At 59.6% G+C, this 25,267-nt stretch overlaps 1 protein-coding gene and 1 long non-coding RNA gene across 3 annotated transcripts in view; one reads left to right on the forward strand and one right to left on the reverse strand.

Moving 5' to 3' along the window:
- Nucleotides 1-25,267, reverse strand: part of GNG7 (G protein subunit gamma 7) — a 118,281-nt gene that overhangs the window by 21,727 nt on the left and 71,287 nt on the right. The gene's annotated exons all lie outside the window — the stretch shown is intronic.
- Nucleotides 7,004-13,136, forward strand: LOC107181027. The gene is made up of 3 exons (XR_001511819.2): nt 7,004-8,570; nt 12,113-12,248; nt 12,707-13,136. It is a non-coding gene; the product is annotated as an uncharacterized LOC107181027 (long non-coding RNA).

The raw sequence follows: 25,267 nt of genomic DNA on the forward strand, positions 1-25,267 counted from the left end.
TAGCCCTGGGGACTGGCAAGGGAGTCGCGGCTCCTCGGGGACAGCCACCTGCATTGCTTCTGCAAGGCACGAGTTCACCAGGCCCAGGTTTCCAGAGACAGGCTCTGGGCTAACTCCTGAGCTGGGAAAACAAGGCCAGGGCTGATGGCACTGGGAGACCAGGAAAGCGGGGTTCAGGACTTGGTCCTCCCGCTAACTCCCTGCTCAACCGTAGGTGTCCCCCATGCAGACTTGTCTTCTTGAAGCAGCAGGGGCCGCCTGGCCTGGGAGATGGTGGGTCAGCACGCCCTGGACCTCACACCGTGAGTGCTCCTCAAGACCTCCTGCCGTCCTGGGAGCACCGGGGCGGCCCCTCCTCAGAGCCAGGGGCCGTGTGCCTGCTGGAGAGATGAGATAGGTGTGGGGGCATCCCTCTTCGATGACTCGCAGTGACCACGTATAGTCCCTTGGCCTTGAGTGTGGGTGGGACCTGAGCATATGACACAATCTTCTTCCAGACAAAGGTCCTGCCATGTGGCAGGAGTGGCTTTAAGAAAGGGAGACTGCCCTTGATGGGCCTGATTTAATCAGGGGAGCCCTTAAAAGGGAGGAGGGGGGCGCCTGGGTGGCTCAGTCGGTTAAGCGACCGACTTCGGCTCAGGTCACGATCTCAGTTTGTGGGTTCGAGCCCCACGTCAGGCTCTGTGCTGACAGCTGGGAGCCTGGAGCTGCTTCGGATTCTGTGTCTCCCTCTCTCTCTCTGCCCCTCCCGTACTCGCACGCCGTCTCTCTCTCAAGAATAAACGTTGAAAAAAAAAAAAAAGGCGGGGCGAGGGAGAAACTGAGTCTTGAAAGGGATTTGGTGCTGAGAGATCCCCTGTTGCCGGCGCTGAAGATGAAAGGGCTGGGGCAAGGCCCGGGGGCGCTGCTAGGAGCTGACAGCCAGCAAGGGCAGGGGGACCCCAGTCCTGCAGTTACACGGAACTGGATTCTGAAACAATCTGAATGGGCACAGAGGGCCCCAAGCTCCAGATGAGGCCTTTCGACCTCGGCCTGGCGAGATCCCGAGCGGAGAAGCCAGCCACGCCGTGCCCGACTCCTGACCTCCAGACCTTGAGCCACTAGGCTTGCGACAGGTTGGTATCCTGCGCGGCGAGCTGGCACACGGGCCAGGGTGAGGCGCAGCAGGGTCTGCGAACTGCCGGCTGCCTTCTTCCCAGCACTCTCCGTGCCGTGGGGCCCGCAGCCTGGGGTGATTCCAGCGGGCGTGCGCTACTCATCGCTGAGTGTGGACGCTAGACTCAGTGCCGGTTTCCTTTTGAACCACCGGGAGATGCAGAGGTGCTCCCAGCAGCGCCCATTAGTGGCGGGACAAAACCGTCCCGGTGGCGGTGGTAAACTGGGCCGTGAGTGCATTTCACTTTCAGACGGCAAGGCCTCCAGACATCCAGCTTGGGCCCGGCCGCTCCTCCCCGGTCCCCTTCCTGGCCTGCGGCCCGTGGGACCGGCCGGGGGGCAGCCACAGCCCCCGGAAGGTGGCTTTGAAGTGTGTGTGGGGGGACCTGGGGGCCGCAGAGACGCCTCGTCTTCAGGGAGAACACAAACGGCCTTCAGTCTGCTTTACAGCTTCCAGAACCAGCAGCTTTACAGCCCACCGACCTTCTGAATTCTTTCCTCCCAGGGCCTGACAGTGTGACCCCCACCCCTGCCGACCATTAAATGGGACGAAAAAACCCCAAACCCTCAAAACACTAATCTGCTGCCATATTCCACTGGGGGGTGGGGTGGGGTGGGGAGAACAATGCTGGGGGGTGGGAACAGGCCTCCCACTGCCTGCTTTCTGCACACCCGCTGGTGTGTGAGGCCTTGGCCCTACACACCTCTACGGGGAGCCTTTGCACTGTAGCCCCTAGAACAGGGCTCTCACCCAGAGGTGACTGTGCCCGCGGGGGACACAGGATGGTGTCTGGGGATATCTGTGGCCCTCACAACTGGGGGTGTCCTGGCATGGATGGGTGGGGGCCAGGGATGCTGCTCTGCCCCCACAGCACCCAGGACGTCCCCACAGAGAACGACCTGCCCAGAATGTCAGCAGCACGGGGACACGGAGGGAGAGACCCCACTCTAGACTCCACAGAAACGTGCAGACAGCACGGACAGAGCACTCTGGACATCAGGGTGAGAAAGCCAAAGGGCAAAAAGTCGAGGCAAGTGCCTCGAGGTGTCCCCAGCAGCTGGGTTGGGGTCACCCCCGGCCCCCAGAGGGCTCATGCCATAGCGGGGATCTATAAAGAGCCCTGGGTGCCGTGCTGGTGTTTGAACCTTGAGACTAGGCGGACGCAAGACCTCTTTGGCCTGGCCTCTGCCGCCCACCTCCGAAGCCCCAAACACTGGGTACCTCCGCTCCCCCCGCCCTCCGCTCCCCCCGCCTGCGGCTTCTCCAGGGTCACAGTCCCCCTGGCCTGGTGTGGGGCGGGCTGGCCACGTGAGGGCCTCCACTGAGCCTTTGTGCATCCATGACCTTTGGGTGCGGTGGGGGGCAGGAAAACTCTAGCTGGGATTCTGCCAGGTAGACATTTGTTAAGAGAAGCCGCACACCCGCTGGAAAACAGCGTCTCGTGACTCCCTGTCAGCCTGGTCTTTTTGTGCGCGGGCTAAATCGGTCCCCCAGGCAGCTATATTTAGAAAGCGCTGGACACTCAGGAATGAATGAGGTGCCCACAAGCTAGGGGAAAACAGCGCTGCCTTGGGCTGGGAGTGCAGAGCCCAAGAATGAGCCGGCCTGTGGGCACGGGCAGTGACCAAGGGTGACGATGTGGCTGATGCGGGAGCAGAAGAGAAGGCTCCTCTGTCACCCGGAGGTCACCCGGAGGATGACGGCAGTCATGTGAGAGTGTGTGAGCTGGGAACGGCCGGGCCAGGATGCCGAGCACCCGGGGCTCACGGCACCCCTGCTCTTGGCTTCCGAGCCCTGAGGCAATGCTGTCACCCAGGCCCCGTGATGGGGTAGCATGGATGCCAAGGGGCCGGGGGGCGGGGAGGGGAGAGGGGAGAGGGGAGAGAGGAGGACAACCCAGGCCTTTCCACCTTGGTTCAGGCAGGTCCTTCTCTTCCTGGGCCCGGACAAACTCCTATATCTCCTGCAAAGCCCTGGGACAGGTCACCCCCTGAGAAGCCCCTGCTTGGCCGTCTGTGCACAACCAGTCTGCACTGAAACACCTCCTCGGGGCATCCGCAGCTCCCTGAACACTCCTTGGCCCTTTATGCATTTCCTGTGTCCTCAGTCACCAATCATAAATTACCACCAATGTGGCAGCTTAGAACCACACACATATATTCTCTGACAGTTCTGGAGTCAGGATTCTAACTCAGGTCTCACTGGGGCTAACACCCGGGCGTGGGCAGGGCCGGCTCTCCCGGGGCCCCAGGGAGCCCCATGTCCCCCTTTTCTGGCTTCCAGAGGCGTCACGTCCTAGGCCCGCGGCCCCTCATCCTCACGGCCAGCAGCGCGGGGTCTGCCCGTCTCTCTGCCTTTGGCCCTCTGCCTCTCTCTCAGGAGGACCTTGTGAGGACAGTGGGCCCCCCGGGGCACCTGGGGTCACCCCCACCTCGGGGGCATGGGCTTGCTCCCACCTGCAAGGTCCCCTCTGCAATGGAAGGTATCCTTATTCATAGGGACCAAGACGGGGATCTTGGGCACCTCAGCCGCTCTCCACTCTGCAGAAGGGGGATGGCCTGTCCAGGGCACACACCAAGGAGGACAAGCCTCAGAGCTGGGCTGTCGGGGCAGTTCTTTGCTCTGGGGCTCTGAGCTGCTGGCTGACACCACATCCTGGACCGGTCAGTGGTTCCCCAGGGACGTCCCGCCCCACCTCTGATGCTGTTGGAAAGTCCTGGATAAAAGCAGACCCAGAGGGGCTCTTCCTATGGGCTGGCTGTAACTAGGGACATTTTTCATGTTAGAAACAAAGAACAACAGAATCCAACAGCCAATAATGGGACTGACTAGAAAGCTTCAGAGACTTTCCTGCTGTGGGGGGTCCAGAGCCTCAAGTGGGGTCTTGCTGGGGCCACTGCTCCCCGTAGCACCAGGGTCATCTGTGGTCATCATGACTGGATGACTGAAGCGGCGGGGGGGGGGGCTCCCGGCATCGAGGGGCAGGGGCCGGGGATGCCGCTCAGCCCCCATGGCGCCCGGGACGCCCCGCACAGAACGCCCTGGCCCGGTGTCCGCTGACGAGGAGACCTTGGTCTAGGGATATTCAATCCCACAGCTTCCCCGTGAAATCTGTGTGCTGCTTCGGGCCCCAGCGGGTTGGGAGAAGCCCAGCTGCCGGCACCTGCTCCTGGCACACACCATAAATCCTCAGTGTCCAGGCAGGTCACGACTCCTGAGGGGCCCCAGATGCCCACGTGGTGCAGACAGAAGGGTTTGGGGTCAAATGCCAGGGTGCCTCTCTCTGTACTACGGCAAAACGTCAGGGTGTCTGCACGGAACCTCCGCTCGAGTGCCAACCCATGTGGGTCTGGAGGGAGGTGTGGCCCCCCCACCCCCCCCCCAAACACAGCAACGGTGCAGAGAAGCCAGAGGCACAGTCCGGGATGCAAGTTTCGGCCAGTGAGGGCAGAGGGGAGGGCTTCTTGAGGCCTTGGCCGAGGCTGGGGGGCTACATGTCCATCTGGGGGTGTGGAGCCACATCAGCCACATGGTGCTAAGTGTGTCCCCTACAAAACCCTCCAGGGAGGGACAGCAGCCTTGGGCCCCAGTGACCAGCAGGGGAGGGACCTCAGTGCCTGGGTGCCCACGGGTGCCCACGGGTGCCCACGGGTGCCGGCTCTGGGTTTGTGGGAAACCTCTTCTGGGAGTGAGCTAATCTCCACTCCCAGTGGCCTCTGCCCCAAGATGAGGTTTCGATGACCCACGCGGAATTTCTAACAATGAGATCGAGTGTCTGGTTCTGCTCACGCTGACATCCCCTTTCTCAACCGTCCAAATTCCATTACGCCTTTTCTTGTTACTGCAGGAAGGCAGCCAAGCCCGGCGCTGCCCGGGGGGTGTGAGTCTCCTGTGACCCTCACCGCCTCGGTGCCCTGGCCCTCAGAGCCTCTGCAGGACCTCGGAGAGACGGCACACGGGAAGCGGGGTGCACACACAGAACGCGCGGGGGGGATCTCGCGGAATCCGGACAGGACTTCCGCAGGGCAGCCCGCGCGTTCTCTGGTGGAGCCTCTCCGACTTCTGTCCCTGCATCTGAGATCCTCCTTGCTGGTGTGGCACGTAGCTGACAGGCAGCAGGGACCCCGTGCACAGCCCACAGCTGCCAGGACGCGAACTCTGCCGACGCCCCGAGGGGGCTCAGGGGCAGGGTCTCCCCCCCCCCCGCCACCCCAAGCCCCCGGGTAAGGATGCAGCCTGGCTGGCACCCGGATGGTGGCCTGCGGGACCCTGAGCAGAGGACCCAGTTAGGCTGTGCACAGATTCCTGACCCACAGAGACTGTGAGACAATAGATGGGTGGAGTCTGGGGCCATCTGTCACATAGCATCACTGGCACAGCAGAGGAGCGTGACCAGAGACAGAAGCCCGGCCTGGAGGAGGGGGAGGGGGAGCAGCCTGATGTGGCCACCAGGACGCTCCCCCACTTTATCCTACAACATCACGTCAACTGGCCCTTCCGCTCCTGAATGAACCTACTTGACTGTAAAAATAACTTAGAGGAAATAGAAAAAAATAACGCAAAATAATAACGTCTTGCTCCCGACCCCGAAATCCTTGACTGAAAAGACCGCTCTCGGCAGATACAGCTGTGTGTCTGGTTTTGGGGAGCAAACCCCGGGCCACGCGTCTCAGGCGCCTGCTCCCCAGCACGGGCTCCGGAGATGGAGCTACGCCAGCGAATACAGAGATTTGCTTATAAATTGATTTCAGGCTAAAGAGCCACCTCCTACGGAACGTGCTCTGGTGCGTTTCAGAAGGAACTTGCCGGGACACCGGTAGACTTTCTGTGACCATTGGAGGTGCCCAGGGGTCCAGGACTCCCCGCTCCCCCTGGACGGCACACTGGCCACAGTCCTGCCTCCTCCCCTGCTCCACGTGCCTGGTGGGGGGGTCTCACTTGCACCCAGCTGGGTCCCACGCCGGCACCGGGAGGGACACGGTCTCCTTCACGCCTGCCACCCCGAGGCAGAGACCAGGCGGAGCCGGATCTCATTCTGTGACCGAGCGCTTAGGCCCTGCCGTTCCAAGAGTTTGGGAAGGGCCTGTCCCCGTCCCCTGGACGTATGCACGAGACGCTGGAACAGAAGGAAGACGACGACCTGACCGCGACACCCCCGCCCCCGGCCGTGGCACGCTGGACTCCTCCTCCTCTCTCGCCCGCCCCGCTTCTTTCTAGCAGCTTCACAGCGAGGTCAGTTGGGAAACCACAGCACTCACCATTTGAAGTACGTGATTGTCAGGTTCAACGTGTGCACGTCTGACAAAACGTATACATCGTGTGACACGCGTTTCAACCATTTAAAAAGTTTTATTGTATTATATTGTTAAAGTTCACTTATTTACGTAACGAGAAAGAGAAAGCAAATAAATGGGGGAGGGTGGGCAGAGAGAAAGAGAGAGAATCGGGGCTCAAACCCACGAATCGTGAGATCGTAACCTGAGCCCTGAGCCGAAGCCGAGAGTCGGATGCTTAACCCACTGAGCCACCCTTAACCATTTTTTAAAATTAAGTAGGCCCCATGACCAATGTGGGCCTTGAACTTACAATGCTGAGATCATGAATCGCATGCTCTATGACTGAGCCACCTAGGCGCCCCTCGTTTTAACCATTTTTAAGCATGCAGTTCAGTGGTATCTTCACATTATCGTGCAACCACCACACTCTATCTAGTTCCAGAACATCCCATCACCCTCAAAAGAAACCCCTTCCCCCTTAGCATTTACCCCTCCCCCTCCCCCAATCCCAGCCCCCACGAGCCCCCTTCCTCTATGGATGAACCTGTTCTGGACGTTTCACCCACGCGGACTCAAACCCCGTGTGGCCTCTCGTGTCTGGTTCCCTCCCTGAGCGTGGTGTGTTTGGGGTCTGTCCCCAGGGCGGCGGGTATGGGCGCTTCCCCCCCTGCTCGCAGCCGAAGGACGTGTGCGTGTGCAGACTGACCATGTTTCGTTCACCCGTTCATGTGCCGATCAACCTCTGGGCTGTCTGCACCTCGTGGCTGCCGTGGACACGTGTTTACGAGCGTGTGCCCGGGCGCCTGGCTGCCCCTCAGCTTTCCTTGTCACCACCTCCCCAGCGGCCGCCCTGTCCTGCTTTCCCAGGGAGTGTGGCGATCGATGGCCCCAGGGCTCTGAGGGGCCGTCCAGCTGCACAAGTGGCCCCAGCCTGGGAGACCTGGGGTGACTCATTTTCCACGTCGGCTTGTCTGGGCCACGGGCCGTCCCGGTGTGTGTGGTCCAGCATTATTCTGGATGTTTCTGTAAGGCTGTTTCTGGATGAGACTGACATTGAAATAAATAGACTTTGTTAAGAGGACGATCGCGGATCCACGAGCTGACTCTACACCTTAAGGAACGAGAAGTGGCAAGAGACCCCGGGGCCGGCGGAGGAAGGAAATGACAAACACACAGCGGAGGTAAATGAAAAAATGAAACAGAGACTAAAAAACCGCAGGAGAGTCAACGAAACCAAAAGCCGGTTCTCTGAAGAGATGGACAAGAGCTGGCAACCAGCCCGCCGGATGGACCCGGAGTCGAGGAGAGAAGGCGCACGTCGTGGGAATGAGAGTGGCCAGAGGGCTGGGTGGCGGGGCTGGGGGTTGCGGGGCACCAAGGACCACGAACGCAGCACAGGCCCCGGCCGAGCCGGGTGGACAGGCTTCCTGGACGCACACACGCGCCCGCCCTGCGACGGCCAAAGCGGCCGCTCACACCTGCCAGAGACCTGCCCCAGGGCCGGAATCCTGCCTCTTCAGATCTACGGCCACGTTTAATCTCTGCAACATTCTTGGGAAGTTGGAGGATGTTGTTTCCGTGGCGGAGATGAAAGGAATCCGCCAAATGTGACAGAGCCGGTTAGGGGCAGACCTGGGGTGTGCACTCGGGTTTCCTGGCCCCGAGCCCGGAGCCCTGTCCACGGTGACCGAGGCCCAGTGTGTCACGTGCACATGAAGCACTGTGGCTTGCTTGTTCCTTTTGCTAAAAAACAACAGATTCCAAACCCATGAAGTAAGAATGAATGCGCTGTACCTTTTCCAGTTTTTCCAAAGACACCACTTTACTCGGTTTGAAGCGGGGGAGACAGAGGGAGAGGGAGCGGGTGCCGTAGTGGTTGCTTGGCCACCTCCAGCTTTTCTCGGGGAAATACGGCGCGGTCGCCGAAAACGTGGTGGGCGAACGGGAATCGGCCACGTCCTCCGGAGAAAGCGGGGTCTTCTGGAGAGTCCGCTTCACTCTTCATAGCCGATCCAGTCGGGAGAGAGAACTGTGTTTCTCTGCAGCTTGGACACTCCCCGTTCTGGAACACGACGGTCCGGTCCGTCGGACACACCAGTGTCAGGAAAACAAAACATTCAGGAACTGAGCCTTGAGATGTAAGCCTTGGTGTTTTTCCACGTCTGGTTTTCTACTTTGCCGGAAGCCCCGTGCCGGGATGAAAAAGGGGGAGGTGGAAAGTGCAGGCTCCGGGCAAACCAATGAACCTCGGGCGGAGGAGGTGACAGGTATACGGGCACAGGAAGCCGAGGGATCTGAGGCTGGCCGCCGAGGGCCAGGGGGTCAACAGGAAGGGGAGGAAGTCCCGAGACCAGACCGGGGTGGGCCTGGGCACTTTGAAGCTGTTGTTTTCCAGGGGACGGGACCCCTGCACCAGGCGGAACCCTGGACAGGGCTGAATCTCTCTGATACTGCGTGCACATGGTGTGACAGCCGCTGGGGGCCACCGGGTCCAGCTGGCAGGGTGGCCCTGAGACTGAGACCCTGAGTGCCAGCCTACACCCCGTGCCACACCAGCTGCCCGAGGGAGCACCAGGGCCACGAGGGAGAGGCGAGTGGGGACCCTGTCCCGTCCAGCTGCATCTCCGTGGACGTGGCCTCCTTCGTGCAGCCGAGGAAGCCCCAGGCTACGGAGGCCAGGGGGACACCTGCAGCTGCCGGGGACCGCCCCCACACTTTGAAAAGCCGGCAGCTAGACTCAAGTTTGGAGTTGGGGGAGTGGTGCGGGTCCTTGGGGCTGATTCTGCCGTGGGCCTGCCCCGCAGGGTCAACAGAAGCCGCTGCCCCTGGGCCGGCACAGGCTGTGTCCCTCTGGCTCCCAAGCTCTCCGGTGCCCCTCTTCCTCTGCAAACATTATTAGCTCTTTCCACAAACCAACAGGGTTTTTTTCCACTTACACAAAGGGTCATGCCACTGCTGCCACTCCTGGGCCACATGGACCTGTGTCAGCTGCTCTGTACCCCAGGGGGGCAGGCATCACAGTCCACAGTCGTAGGGGGTAGGGGGCGGGGCTGGACGTTGGGTGGAAACCTCCTAGCCCACTGCCTGCGGGGGGAGGTCCGGCCAAGGCTCCGGGAGGCTCCAGGGTCTCAGGTGTAGGAAGGAGGCAGGTGGGGGGTTCTCTCTAAAGCAGGTCTCTCCCAGGGCACTGGGGACACCAGTGCGGGCAGTTCTCTGGGGGTGTCCTGAGCACCATCCCTGGCCCCCAGACACTCCACGCCAGGAGCCCCGCTAGAGGTGAAACCACCAAAAATGTCCCCGGACATCCCCAATGTCCCCTGGGGGGCAGAATCTCCCCCCGGTGAGACCCCCTGGGTTAAGGGGCTCCACCGACCCTCAGGAGAACCCCCCGAGTGTTCCGTAAGCATCTGACTGACTAGTGCCGTCCTGGGAGGCTGCACACAGAGAAATACACACACTGGGCGGAGGGAGAGAGGGAGTGACTCACAGACACAGGGACCACCCTGGTTTGTACCTTCTGACCCCTGGGGGTTTACTCTGCTCTCTTGTGTGGGTAAGACTGGACTCAATATTTTTCCCTAAATAATTAATGCAGAGTTTCTCCCCCTTGGCACAGACATGGGAGCCCGGTCACTCTCTGAGGGCGTCCTGGGCACTGTGAGGGCTGAGCAGCATCCCCAGCCCCAGCCCCTCGATGCCAAGAGCCTCCAACTTTGTCATGACCACAGATGTCCCCAGTTATGGCCCATGACCCTTGGGGGCAGAACTAGCCTTAAGGGAGGGCTGGGTGAGAGCCACCAGAAAACGCAGCACCGAGTGGGGAGACAGAGCAGGGTGGGGGGTGGGAGACTGCTGGTGAAGTCTCCCCGCTTCGGGCCCCCTCCCTGCTGCCTGGGCAACTCTGAGCATCCTGTGCTGAGGGCCGCCGGCTGGGATGCAGTCATGGCTCACAGTTTGCAGATTCCTTGTTCTCAAATTTGCCCACTCACTAAACCCCAATCGATTCTCGGGGGGGGGGGCGCATTTCTCAGTCATCCTCAGACATGTGCAGAGCAGTGAAACATCTGTCACTGACCCACGTTCCCAGCTGCGGTGGGACGAGGCGCTCAGCTCCGGCTGTAACCAGAGGGCCTTCTCAACACCGAGGGCCGCGGCATTCGCACTTTGCGCTTTCGGTGGCCGCGTGAGTCCGTCCAGGTGCACGGCGGCCGTGCTGGCAGGTGCTCCCGGCCGCGACACGCCTCACGGAGAAAGTACACGTGTCAGACAAGCCTCGTTCGGCAGTTTCTGCGCCGTTGGCTGTGAGCGCGACGTTAACGAGTCAGCTGTGTATCGAAGTGTCTTTAAACGGAAGCCCGTGTGACACGAGGTTATGACTTGATCGGCTGACCGCGATGTGACCAGAGGCTCCAGGAACCTGACCCAGCGTGTCCCCAGGAGCCGCGCCTGCTGCCCACTAATTCTGTGTCTGCAGTGACCTCGCAGAACAGAACCACACAGCAGGAATCCACCATACGTACGCATATAAATATAGAAACATGAAGATATATAATTGCCCATCATTAGATGCCTGGGTTGTTTCTGTTTTTCTCCTCTTTGCCATGAAAATCTATTCACGTAAAACGAATATCCATTCACACGATGTCTGTGTATGCCTCTCTTTTTTTCCCCTAAAGATAAATTCCTAAGTGTAAATCCTGAGTTCAAAGGTACGGGGGGCTTAATGCAGCTACGCCTTCAAAAAGGCTGCAGAAAGGTCCCATCAGGGGGAGGGGGGCACTCATGCAATTAGCCATCACCCCACAACATGGCCAGTGAGCTACGGGTCTCGGATTCCGTCACCCTGTGTTTTCCCACACCCTCTTGTTCAAGTATAAAACGCTAACACACGTACAGATGAGCAAACAGATATCACTCATTACAGCTGTGTGCATTTAAATGTGACACGGGTGTCACCAACACCTGCCTCAAGACGACAACATTTTCAGGGCCTCCTCCCAGAGTGTGTCACTACCCTCTTTTCCATTATTAGGACACTTTTCATTATTATTAGCCTGATTCTCGCTCCTGAAGACAGAAAAGAGGGTAGATTCTGACTTCAGGGAGAGATGCTTAAGTGAGACGAACTGCCTAGAAGATTCTAGAAGGTTCTAGAAGACAGCCGGCCAGGATCTGCTCAGAAGCTTTGAGAGGTCAGTCTGTCTGGCCTCAGGGGCAGTGGGGGTGGGGGTGGAGTAAGTTCCAGCCATGGCTCCAGGCGTTTGTCTGGACACCTGCCGGCTGGCTCTGTGAACCTTGATGCCTTGCCTGAAACATGGGGACCCCCGGCATCGCTCTGCGGTCTCTGTGAGGACGAAAAGGGCAAGTGCGGTGCCCAGGGCGCTTCCCCACAGCAACGGCGATAAGGATAATGTAACGCAGATCGTGTAGGACAGAAGCCACGTGGAAGCAAATCCAAATTATTGCCAGCAGGAGCGGTGGCTCCCGGGGTCGGGGCCGACTCGGGCTGCGGTTGAGGCGCTGCAGCATCCTCCGTCCCTCCCCCAGATCTCATCCTCACGGCATGCACGTCAGAGCCTCCACGGGGGAAGCGGCTGGACGGGGGCCACGTGGGGTTATGGGGGCACGGCATGGCTCCGGGGGGAAGCTTACTGTCCCTTCTTTCTCCTCCGCTCCCCAGAAAGGTGTGAGGACTGCTTCTGCAGAGCAAGCGGGGCCCCTGACGGTGCTGGAGACACCTGCTGCCTGCGGCTCGCCTGTTCAGGGCAAGGAAGAGTCCAGAAGGCTTGGCTAATTGACTCTGTGCTTTTTCATTAGTAAGGCCCTTCTTTATATGCAGGAGTGGGTGGAGACTTTCACATGCCAGTGTGTGTGTGTGTGTGTGTGTGTGTGTGTGTGTGTGCACGTGCGTGTGTGTTAGTGTGTATGCACATGTGTGCGTGCGCATGTGTGGAGGGGTCGCTGGGTCGGGGGGATCTCACCTGGGGGGTTCCTGCCCCCAGACACACTGGGCAGTGTCTGGGGATGGCTGTGTCTGTCACACCCGGGTAGTCCTGGCACCAAGCGGGTGGGGCCCGGCCTGGTGTCTGCAGTGCCAGGGACACAGGTCTAGATCACCTTGCAGGCATTGATGCAATCACACACAGAGACCCCCCCCCCCCCGCCCCCCGGCTCCTGCTCTGCGGCTTTGCCTCTGGGTCCCCCTGCCCCACACCGGGACTCTCCTAGAAGGACGACAAACAGACCGTCTACTCTTTTTCTTGGTTGGTCTCAGAAATGCCGAGAAAACCACCCAGCACAGGAAGCTGCCCAGGCAGTGAAACGAACGGGAACTGTGTCTTTCTGACTGTGACTGGCCCTTCTGGGGAGCCGCCGGGCAATCCCCTCCCTGGGCACCTCTCTTGGAAGTTTCTCTGTGCTCTGTTTCTTGGAACGAAACTGGGCTGGCAGCTACCACTCGTGCCCTCTGCCCGCTTGGGGCCTTGCAATAAAATCCAGCAGATTCAGACGGTTCGCATCCAAGCCTGACCGTGAAGCACCATAAAACCCCAGAGCAGCTGTCCCTGTGCCCTTGGCCTGTCCTCCGCCGGAAAGCAGGGTCCCAAGCTGTCACCACTTCAGGGAGACACATCCACGGCTCATTCTTTTTTTTTCTTTTTTTCTTTTTGAAACATGACTGATAAATAAACATCACTTATGTTCAGTTGAAAGTTATCCTTACTTTCGGTATCTATGACAGGGTCCCCCCACCCTGCACTGGTGACATCAGGCTGAGTCACTCCCTGGGGGCTGTCCCAGGTGCTATGGGGGCTGAGCAGCATCCCTGGCCCCCACCCTTTATGCCAAGAGTATGGAGTCGTGAGGGCCACAGATGTCCCCAGACACGGCCCACCGTGTCGCTCCCACCCCCTTTCCACTGAGAACCACACTCTAGGATTACTGAGTTAATCCCCCACTGTCTTCGTTTTAAGGAGGCATTTTTTTTTTAACATAACTGCCAACTTACTTTTTAAAAATTTGTTTGCATTGGCATAATAGGCATAGAGCACCTGTAAGTTTAAGGTACAAAGTGTTGACTTGATATCCTTTCCTCCTGCAACATCATCACCAAGGTGACTGTCAGTGGATTCCAGCATTTCCACTCCCCGCCCCCCCCCCCCCGCCCCCACCACTTCCCTGGCCCAAGAAGGACCAGAGGCATTCATGCAGGTACAGAACAGAAACACGTCACAGGACAAGTAATGAGGCATCAGAGGTGGTGTGGGGGGCGGGGAGGGGTGATCCCCCAAAGAAACCATGGGACGGGTCGCAAAGTGGGGAGGGTGGTTCTGTGCGGGACAGTTCCGGGTTCATCTTGAGGGACAACAAGGTCTGCTGTGGCAATGGGGTGGACACCGTCGCCCAGATTCACGTTCTCCCGGACACTCACCACGTGGCCTCATCTGGAGAAAGGGTCTTTGCAGATGTGAGATGTCAAGGACCCTGGGGTGAGGTCATCCTGAATGGAAGGCGGGCCTCAAATCTGACAGCTGGTGTCCCCTCAGAGAGGGGAGGGGGGTTGGCTCTCAGACACACAGGCAGAGGCCATGGGACCACAGAGACAGGCACTGGGGGGACGTCTGGAGCCCCGAGAAGCTGGAGGAGGCAGGATGGACCCTTGGAAGGGAGCAAGGTTCTGTGAAAGCCCTGATTTGGGACTTGTGGCCTTCAGATTGTGAGAGTATAAATTTCTGTCCTAAGCCACCAAGTTTTGGGTCATCAGTTACAGCTGCCCCGGGGGGGGGGCGGGGGAAGAATTGGCTGCAGGTGCATCTCTCTGTAGTTGTGACATGCCAGGACCTCAGGTGAGAAGGGTCCCCCTCTCCCTGTTGGACTGGCAGACTCAGGACACTTGGGGAAATGCAGGAAACGCCCATCTCCACCCCCCCTGCCCCAGCAGGTGCTCCTACCTCTGTGCGGTTTGCATGGGAGGAAGGGTCTATTGGTTCCTTCCATCCAGGGCGAAATCCAAGGGCAGTATAGACATCTGGGACTAGGAACCAGCCAGCACAAGGCTCCCACAAGCCTCGGAATCACCCGGGGGCTTCAAGATACACAGACACTGCATCCTGCCCCCCAGAACGTGATGTAGTCGGTATGGATGTGTCCCGCATGACTCCCCAGGGCAGCCGAGGTCGGGGACCCCCGAGTGAGGCCAGTGCAGTGTCCCACAGGAAAGTGAGGCCTGGGAGTCTGACGTGTTCTGTGCTCCCGGATGGTGAGGGTGGGGAACACATGCAAAGGTTTAATGATAGTAAGAAACAGAAGTAATGAAATAAAAAACCAAATTCCTGCCCTAAGGGAACTTTCTGTGTGTCTGTGTGTGGGGATTTTAAAGATACACAAACAGGTGATTACAGTGTGTGAATAAAGTGCTAAGTTATAAATATACTTTTTTTTTCTGTAAAAGGCCAGAGAGTAAATAGTTTTGGTTTTGGGTGACACATGGTCTCTGTTGCAATGATTCAACTCAGTTGCCACCATAAACAACATGTAATGGGTGTGCTGTGCACCAATAAAACTTTATTTGCAATGACAGGCAGAGGGCCAGATTTGATTTCCTGGCTGTAGTTTGCAGAACCCTGACCCAGAGGGATGAACAGACCCTGAGGTGAAGGAACAGCAGCTCCTTATGGGTTTTCTATCTCTTCTAGAAATTCCATTCCTAGGTATCCACCCAGGAGAAATTTAAACATGCGTCCACACAAAAACGAATGCACGAATGTCCACAGCAGGGTTATCCGTAATAGGCAAAACACAGAAACAACCTAGATGTCTACCAACAGTGAATGAATACACACACATACACACACACATACAGTGCAATGTCATTCGGCCGCAAGCAGGAGCGAGGCGCCCACACCCGCTGCCCCGCGGACGGACCCTGAACACACGATGCTCAGGGAGGGAACCAGACATGAGAGGCCACATGGGGTGTGAATCCACGTGTGTGAAACGTCCAGAACGGGCCCATCCATAGATGGGAAGGAGGCTCGTGGGTGCTGGGGGCTGGGGTGGGGGGGGCGAGGAGTGGAGTATAGGGTTATTTCGGGGGTGATGAAACTATTCTGGAATCAAATAATGGTGTGATATAATTGCACAACCTTGTGAATGGGCCAAAAACACTGAACTGCATACTTTAAATGGGTGAATTTCATGGCACGTGCGTGATATCTCAATTATTTTTATTTTTTATTATTATTTTTTTTACACAAAAGGAGCTAAGTAGGGAGTAGGCCTCCTGGAGCGGACCGTGTCCGTGCACAGAGCTCAAGGGTGGAGCTGGAGACCCAGGGAGGCCCATGTGTAGGCAGTACTGAAGTTCAGGCCAGGATGCGGGTAGATGGAGGGCCTGGGGGTGAAGCCGGGCAAGTGTGGAAAATGGACTCTGCTGTGAGGAGAACTGGGCCTCTCACTGGGGCAGAAGGAAGTTTCCATGCAGGCAGTGATGTGTCCGGGGTGGAAAGGACGAGGGCGGGGCCTCATTTTGACTTTGGAGGTCCGTCTCCATGAAAAAACGCTAAACCTGCTTTATGACCTTGCTGGCCCGAAGATAAACGCGATCCTGTCTGGAGTGTTACATTCGAGGCTTTCTTCTGATTTAAAAGGAAACTGAAGTAACCTGTGGGCTTCAGGGATAGGCGGAGCTGCAGACCAGGTGGGACAAGGAACCTGAGTGGCTGAGGGTGTGGGGCAGGGATTGAGGATGTTCCGAGGTTCAGGGGGGCCCCTCTGTACCCCAACCAAAGAGCAGGACCCGAGACTGGGTAAATGGGTCTCTCTCAAGCAGCCAGCAAGGCCGAGGCCCAGACACGTCACTGCAACCAGAGAAGCAAAGCCTGCCTGTAAGCACAGAGACGCCTTCTCCGGCGGAGGCCTCTGGGGCTTGGAGTCCGGCGTCTGAGTGAACCGTGGGGCCTCCGCAGCAACCAGCCCCACGGATAGCCTGACCTTGGCTTCCGGCCCTGGGTGCAGGGAGGGAATAAAGGTCTGTTGTTATAGCCCTTGGGGTGGGGTACTTTGTTCCAGCCACCCGAGGACACTCACAGACACCCCTGGGTGTTGGCGTGGTCTGATTCTGAGACAGGGGGGCCAGAATTTGGGCCACGGTGACCCCCAGCCACTTGCTTCCTGACGTCAAGGCTGAGGACTGAATAGAAACTACAAAGCAGGGTTGGCACGTTTCTCCTGTAAAGTGGCTGGCGGTCGAGTCACGTCACAGCCGCTCACTCGGCCCCTGCCGCAGGAAGGCAGCCGTGGGCGACGTGAAAATGAACGGGTGTGGCCGTGTGCCAATAAAACTTTATTTACAGAACACGCTGCGCGGGCCACACTTTGCAACCCTGGTCTGGAGGTTCCACGACCCAGTTATGTGTTGGCTGTAATCATTGGGGTGCGTTTCCCTAAAATACAATTGGGATGCTGTTCAGATGTGCAGGCGTGAAGGAAGGGCGTTCTCAGCTTGCAAGGACTTGGGAAATGAGCATTTACAAAGCCTTTCTGGAAAATGTCCTTCACGATGCAATCCAGGGATCCGAAGACACATTTACACACACAGACACACACACATACTGTGTGTGCACACGTGCATACATAGACATATACTTACACACAATTACACGCTACACATAATTATATATACACAAATACACACGTACACATAGTGCATGCATACGGGCACACTAACATGTACATACTTACACACACACAGACACAACTCATCAATGGGAGAACCCACGGTATGAAAGGCCTAGTGGAATCCAGGAAACCGAATGAAGTCTAAGTGGGGGGGTAATAATGGCTCGTATTTGTGCTAATTCTTGAAGGAGAAGTACAGGAAATGATGTACGATCTGTAGTTGTACTAGACCCCTGCTGACATCTGGGGTGTCCCGGGTGCTGTGGGAGCTGCACGGCCTCCCTGGCCATCGCCACCCCCGTGTGACGGCGTCCCACACACCTGGGGGCAGATCACCCCCCGTTGGGAACAGGGCACCCGGAGCAGTGTCTGAGGGGGTCATGCAGAAACTGAGTGGGCCTCAGGTCGGGACAGATGCGTCCCTTCAGAGCCACACGTGGGCGGCCCACGTGTGCCTGGAGCTCACACAGTGGGTTTCCTGGCACCTGTCAGAACGCAGGGGCAGCAAAGGACCTGGACCCATGGAGAGAGACGGCCCCTGAGACAAGCCTCGGCGGCACATGGAATGTACTAGAAGGTTTTCTAGGAATAAATGACACCCTGACCCCAGGAGGAAAACGGCAGAAGCAGGGAACAAACAATTCGCGCACAAAAGAAACCCAAACACGTAGAGATGTTCAGCTTTAACAAACACCAGGGAAGTGGTTCACGGCTGATGCCGGTCTGGCCCTCAGACCGCTGAGGATCTAAGACCACCGCACCTGCGTGGGCCTCCCTCGTGGGGGCCTCTCCTGCACCAGGAGCCGAGGGCCATGTGGCCAGGCATCGGAAGGAAACCTGGAGCGGGTCGGAGCCGGCTCGGACCTGCCCACGGACACTTGGTCAGAGCCCATTCCGTCCACAGCACAGGACAACCACCTTGATGGCCTGGGGTCCGCCAAGTAGAAGGGTGGGCCGGGGGCGTGCCGTCAACTTCCTGCTCCCAGGGCCCCCAGACTCCCTGGATCCGCGGGGGGCTTCCCTGGTCCCGGGGACATCCCGGCCAGAGCCCTCTTTCCTGCTCAGCCGCCGGGCGCGCGTGGGGTCCGGGGTGTGCGGGCCTCGGGCCCCGTATCTCACTGGCAGGGGCTGTCCCTCCGTGCAGGAGGAGCTCTGGGTGAGCCCCCCGGTGGGGACCCTGACACAGGACCCCAGACCAGGGCCTCCTCAAGCAGCCACTTCTTCTCACAGTCCTGGAGGGCAGACTCCAGGTCAAGCCCTCTCTGGCTTCCTTCTCTGGCCCGGGGAGGTCGGGCTGCCCCGGGGCCGTTTGGGTGAAAGACTGCCCTTGCCCCCTGCGCTGTCTCTGCTCCTTTGTCCTACGTCAGCTGACACGACTTACGGGTGTGTTTCTGGACTCTGTCCGCGCTCTCGGACAGCGCCCCCGCCTGCGCCTTCCGCCCTCCACCACCCTCACTCCCCCCGAGGCTCCAGGCAGGCCCCCCTCGCTCGTGCCCACGGCCCCCTGTCTTCTCTCCTCCGTGTGTCTGTGTCCAAACTGACCTCTTCTCACAAGAACGCCGGTCTCTGGGTTTGGGGCCTCCCTCATCTCCAGCCTTAAGTTACATCTGCAAAGACCCTATATTCAAGCAGTCACGATCTGAGGTTCCTGGCGGACGGGAGGTTTTCGAGGACACCATTCAACCCATTACACGCTCCGCGCCTGTCGTTTGTGGGGAGGGTGAGTGATGCCCCCGGACGATCCCTGGGGGCCCCCGTCTGCGCTCCGGGGTCAGACGGTGGGTGTGGGGGAGCCCCTTACGGGTCCACCTGCTACAGCTTTGCTGCCTGCTCCCTGGAAGCTTCTGGTAAGAGAAGGCCCTTCCGGTGGGTGCCCTGAGCTCACGGAACGGGTGGGAAGACGCCCCCCACGTGACCCTTGCTTCCTTCCTGCCCACCCTCCATGGGCGATGCAGCAGCAAAGTCCAGAGAGCGGGTGTCCCCCAGTGTCCCTGCCGCTCAGCACGGCCTCTTGAATACCTCCAGTGCTGGGGAGCTCAGTCCCTTCCTGAACAACCGCTCAAGCCCTCGCAACGCACTGGCGGGGACGGAGGCCAAGCCTTGACGCACGCTGCCGGCGGGGGTTCCGAAACAGCTTTACTGAGATAAAGCCCACACACCTTACACCTCACCTGTCTGAAGTGCACGGTCCAGTATTTCCATGACCCCACAAAGAAACCTCGTACCCTCAGCCGTCAGCCCCTCCCCTCCCCTCCTCCCCCAGGCCCTGCGGACCCCTGATCCACTTTCTGGTCGTTTCTGCAGGCAGGGCTTTAAGCTGGCACCACTCCTGTCCGTCACACAGCCTGGCAACAAATACAGAAGGTACTCTTTCCGACACGATCCTGCGAGACTACAACGCAGCTGTGCGGAGCAAGGGGGACCCCCGCGGTCGGGGTGACGGTTCCCGGAAGGGCGCAGGTGCTCACGGGGGACGGGCCTCCGGGGTTTAATGGACATCTTTCCCATCACAGCTCTCAGCAGCTGGTTCCCACCGGGTTTCTGCACAGATGGCGGAGGCCAGGCTAATCGGAGGGAAACAACACTGGGAAGACACAGCCCCTCCCCTCCCCTCTGTGTGTCCTTGGAGAACCATCCACACGTGACACGGATGCCCCCCTCCCGGGGTTCTGTGTCTGGAGAAGCTGGAGAGCAGGGCACGGGAGTGGCAGACCGCGGTGGCAGAGGCCAGCGCTGAAGGGGCCACGGCTTGAGCTCTGCACCCCAGGAGAGGGGACGCTTCCTTTGCACCTCTGAGCCTGGAGGCCAGCCAGCAGCCGTCGCCTGTGCTGGGTGGAGTCCGGGCAAAACCCACCGCCCTCTCCCGTCTCCTGTACCCGTACCCGCCCTGCCGCCCTGCCTGAAGCCAGCCAGCACGGGGCTGTGGACATTTCTCGGTGCACGCTGAGCTGCAGCGTGGGTGAGACTTTTTCTCCCAGAAAGCCCACTTTTTTGATTTAATTTAAAACTGTTAAATTCTGGTAAAATGCACGTAACACAAAATTCACCATCGTAACCACGTTGAGTGCACGGCTCAGTGGCACCGAGCACACTCCACGCCATCGTGCAGCCGCCCCCACCATCCGTCTCTAGAACTTTCCATCTCCGCAAACCGAGACCCTGTCCCCACGAAGCACGACTCCCCGCCCCCTGCCATCCACTCTCTGTCACTGCGGACGGGACTCCTCTAGGGGGTCACGCGGGACGCGTCCTTCTGTGCCCGGCTCCTGTCACTGCGCAGCGTCCTCCGGTCCGTCCACACGGCGGCAGGCGGCAGGACGCCCTCACTTTCCGAGTCTGGACGAGACTCCGGCGTGTGGATGGACGCGCTGTGTTTACGCTTCGTCTGTCGACAGACGTGCTTTGCAGCTACCGTGAATCGCACCGCTGTGAACGCGGGTGTGCAGGCGTCCCCTCGAGGGCCTGCTTTCAGTTCTTCTGGGTGTAAACCTGCAAATGAGGTTGCTGGATCCCACCTGCTTGAGGAAGACCCGTATTCCCCGTGGGCTGTCCTCCGCAGCCGCCCCGTCCCCCGTTTCCGCCCGCCGTGCACGACGCCTTCGGCTTCTCGGTGCCACACCTGCTCTGAGCCACATTCTAAGCCGAAGCGTGGGGTCCTCATCTGTCAGATGGGCTCACGGCTCCCCCAAAGGCCTGAGGCCCCCCCGAAAGACGGCGTGTGTCGGGCTTTGCTTTGCTCCCGGGGGAAAGGTCGTCCCTGGGCGGTTGGGAGCCAGGGAAGAGGTCCTGGTTTTATTTTGTCGTGTGTGTGGGGGTGGGTGTGTGTCTGGGCCCTCCTTGAGGACGGATCTAGAAAGCCGCCAGGGGATGAGCAAACCAGGACAGCCCCGCGCACACGCACGCACACTCAGGCACGCGGATGCGTGTTCCTAGAGCAGGGGCCGCGCCAGGCGGCCCCGGGTGGCGTGCAGGCATGTAGCCCGGGCCGGCCGGGCGGCCGACAGTAAAACGGACGTGCCTGGCCAGTTCCAGCTGTGCGCTCCGTGCAGCCTGCGTGTGGGGTGCTGGGAGTCTGCAGGGGCTGCGGGCCGCTCCTTCCTGCAGGGCAGCGGTGGCTCCCGGACCCGTGCAAGCCTGGCGGGGCGAGGCCGCTGGCTCGGGAGGGACACAGGCCAGAAGCGGCTGCTGCCAGTCGTCACGCACCTGGAAAACGGGAGCCTGGCGACGCGTCTGTTCCGAGCTCATACACTCCTGTCACCTGGGCCCCGGGGTGTGCAGCACTCTGTGTCCTCGGGCACGCAGGCTGGGCCCTGGTCGGCGGGTGTGCTTTCCATGCTGTGCCACGAATCACCACATACGTGGTGGCTTCCAACACCACCCATTTAGTGTTTCAGTTCTGGTGGCCAGGAGGGGGGACACAGCCGGGCGGGGTCCCTGCCCCAAGGCCCCCTAGTGCCGGCCGGGGCTGCTTTCTCGCCAGAAACCCCACAGAGGACGGCCTGTCTCTGCTGCCTCCGCTGGCTGGCACAATCTGCCTCCCCGTGACTGCAGGAGTGGGGTCCCTGCCTTCTTGCTGGCTGTTGGCTGGGGTCATGCTCAGCACCCAGAGACCGCCCCGGGGCCCTGGCCATGGCCCCTCCAGGATGCCCTCATAACGTGGCAGCTTTCCCGGTCACAGCCAGCAAGGGAGACCGTGACTGAGAGGCTGCGAGTGACCTAAGAGTCTTACGTGACCGAACCTGCTTACGGCGACGTCTGTCTCCTTTACCACACTCCCCTGGGGGGAAGCGGCCTTGCCCACATGGAGCGAGGGGAGACTGCACAGGCATGGTGCCCGAGGGGAGGGTGCTGGTCACGGAATAAGGTGTGCAGAGTGCCTGAGACCATCTCCCGGGGCCCTGAGGAGGGAGGTGCCCGAGGTGCTGGGCTCCGAGAGGGGAGACACCCGCCGGTGGTCCCTCAACTGGGAGGCAGCCTGGGCTGCTATGTGCATGATGGGTACATATGACTTACGTGTGGCGTGCGCACAGATTGCGTTTACGTACACGTAAGTCAGATATTATATACACTACGCACTTATTTTATGAACAAACCTATGAAGCAAAGCAGACCTTTCCTACAGGAGGTGTCACGATGTCCGCGTGCAGAGAGGGGAGTTTCAGCGGTGAGGCTCCGAGATGTGCCAGAACGTGCTGGAGCCGGGCCGGGCCCTCGGAGAAGTGCGGTGGAGCCCGAGCACAGGGGGGAGCCCCCCACGCCCCTGCACGTGCCCCACACTTGACTTTATAAAGCTGTGTGTGGTTTTTTTCTATTTGAATCTCTTCCGGACTCTTACTTCAATTCTCTATGAAACGAGGCAGCATACGAACAATTTAACACGTGACCGCTCTGGGGCGCGTGCGACAAGCTACTGGTCTCACGGGGCTGAGAGGGCTGGCATGTCCCCCCGGGGCTCAGCTCCTAGAGGGGACCCTCAGGTCCCGTGACTGTGGAACCCGGAGGGCCGGGCAGAGAGGCGCCTGCTCACTGTCCCTACAGACACCTCGGCACTGCTGACGTCAGGCCGGCTCGTTTTCTGGGGCGTCCTGGGCCCTGCCTGCTCGATGCCAGCAGCCCCCCCAGCATCATCTGGCCCCAATGTCATCAGCGTCAGGTGCAGAGACATCATGGTGCAGGGTTTCCAAGTCACAAGCCCGGGAAGGGGTGGAGTGGGGCTGGAACCCGTGCCTCCTGCTTCCCAGGTTGAGGGGTGTGGACCCCAGCCTGCGCCCTGCGCATGGAAAACAACCAGCCCTGGCCACGTGCCAGCGTCACTTGTGTGCTTGGGGCCAGGAAACGGCTGGAGGGACGGTTTAGGGGAAAACATCCTGAGAATGCAAACCACCAGCCCCCGCCCTGGCTCTCACCCGCCCACCACGGCCTACTCTGGAGGGACCCCTGATCCTGGGGTCCTGCTCCTGCCTGGAAGGGTCTGGGTACAGAGGCCTGGGTGGTGGCCGCCCAGATGCATGTGACACGCTGTGTGGCTCGGGGATGTTCTGAAACGTCACAGAGTTAACGAGAGAAAAGGAGGCCCCTCCCAGCGGCACTGGCCACCATTCCCGGCCGCGGGTCACCCTGTCCTGCACAGCAGCTGACTGGGCGGTCCCCTGGAGTGCTGATCAGTGACTCACCAGGGACCCTACCAGGACCCAGCTCCCCACGCTGGTCATTGAGCTGGTTGAACCAGCTGACTGGCAGGAGGGGGACTGCGGGGCTCAGGGCCTCTGAGACCTGAGCACACAAGCTGGGAGAGCCTGGGAGCATTTAGGGGAACAAGGTGGGGAGACAGGGAGTTCTGCCTCTGGGCACCCCCTCAGGGACACTGGAGGAGGGGACACCCATGCGAGGAGCTTAGCAGAACAAAGCGGGGGGTCGGCAAAGATGCTTTCTAGGCGTGGAACAAGCGAACAACAGGGGTGCGAATCCCCGCCCTCGGGAACTGGATGAGTCCCTCGGTGCTACTGTGACAAAACACCTGTCCAGTGGCTTAAACCCACAGCATGCTGTTCTTTACTGTTCTGGAGGTCAGAAATCCAGAACAGGCCTCCTGGGGCTAACACCCAGGCGTGGGCAGGGGCAGTTCCCCCGGGGCCCCAGGGAGCCCTGTGTCCCCCTTTTCCGGCTGCCAGAGGCGCCGCATCCTGGGCCCGTGGCCCCTCCTCATCCTCACGGCCAACAGCACGGGGTCCGCCCGGCTCTCTGCCTCCCTCTCGTGAGGACCTCGTGAGGACGCCGGGCCCCCAGAGCGCCCAGGGTCGCCCCGCCTCAGGGGCCTTGACAAGGTCCCGTTTGCTGCGTGAGGGAACAGGTTCACAGGTCCTGGGGTCAGAACGGGACCGTCTTTGGGGACCATTATTCTGCTGGCCACACATACTGCTCCAAGAAGAATCTTTTAAAATGAAACCATCATCAAGATGTTACAGCACCTGGTGGGACCTGTGCCCAGGCTTTGGGAACTCCTCATCTCTTGGATCCCTCACCCTGCCCCAAGCCCACCCACCAGCCTGCTCACAGCTGCCAGGCTGCCTTTTTTTCCAACTCAGTTCAGCCACGGCCTCCTCCAGGAAGCCTTCCTGGCCTTGCTCTTCTTTGGGCAGGCTGCCTCGGCGTCACTCCCTCCTTGGCCACCCCGCTAGGCTGCCCTGGGGCTTTGCAAAGTTTGCAGCCCAGTGTCCGCCCCCAGCAGATGCTGAGTAAACGAGGAGCCACGAAACGAGCGGGGTGACGGGCTGAATCCCCTCCCCACCCTCTGGTCCTGCATCCATGACCCCTCGGGCCCCTCGTCACATGGAGGGACAAGGCAGAACACACGCCTGAGCGTCTTGGGGCTCACCTGTCTTCTCGCCCCTTTGGCCCCTATCTGGCCACATGGAAGGCCCGGCATGGGCCGTGTGGACAGCCTCAGTGGCCCCCACAGCCGGTGCCGGCTTGGGCAATTCCGGCCTGACAAGTCGTTAATCTGTGATTTGACCCCAACCCCGACAGAGGTTTTCTTAAGGATATAAAGTCCTCGATAATGAGACAAGAGGAGAAACAACAAAAGGGGTCTCGGGCAGAGTGGACTGGGTGGCAGGTGTCAATGTCCTCACTTGCAAATCGCCCAGGACGGCTGGGGGGTGGTCTCTGAGCTCTCCAACCACAGGAGGCAAAAGCACCCACTGCTGTTGGGTGGGGGCGGGGGACTGCCCCACTCACCCCTGAGTTCCCCAAATGCAGTGGCAGAGGCACACTGGTGCTCAGACTCCCAGGCGGCACATGTGGCTTTGTGCCCCACCCTGTGGGGACGAGGCTTCCGACTCCGTATTGACGGGGACACCTGCCTTTGAGGGTGCAGACCCTGAGACATGCCCCTCCCACCCCCAAGTGCCTGGCTGGGTCCCACTCACTCCTCATCACTCATCAGATGCTGGGTCAGGGTGAAGCACGATTTGGTAAAGGACGCGGCTCTGCCCGTGGCTGGCACAGCTGTGGGGGGTAAAATACTGAGCTTTTTACAAGGCGCCGTGTGGCCGTTAGGCAGCTTGTGCTGGGGAACGGTGGGTGTTTGGGAGGGAATGGGACGGTGTCTGTGGGAGCCGTTTGTGGAGGGCCCTGTAGGTGGCCTGTGCCCTGCTGG

This window comes from Panthera tigris, chromosome A2 (genome assembly GCF_018350195.1).
Source record: "Panthera tigris isolate Pti1 chromosome A2, P.tigris_Pti1_mat1.1, whole genome shotgun sequence".
NCBI classification, from domain to species: domain Eukaryota; kingdom Metazoa; phylum Chordata; class Mammalia; order Carnivora; family Felidae; genus Panthera; species Panthera tigris.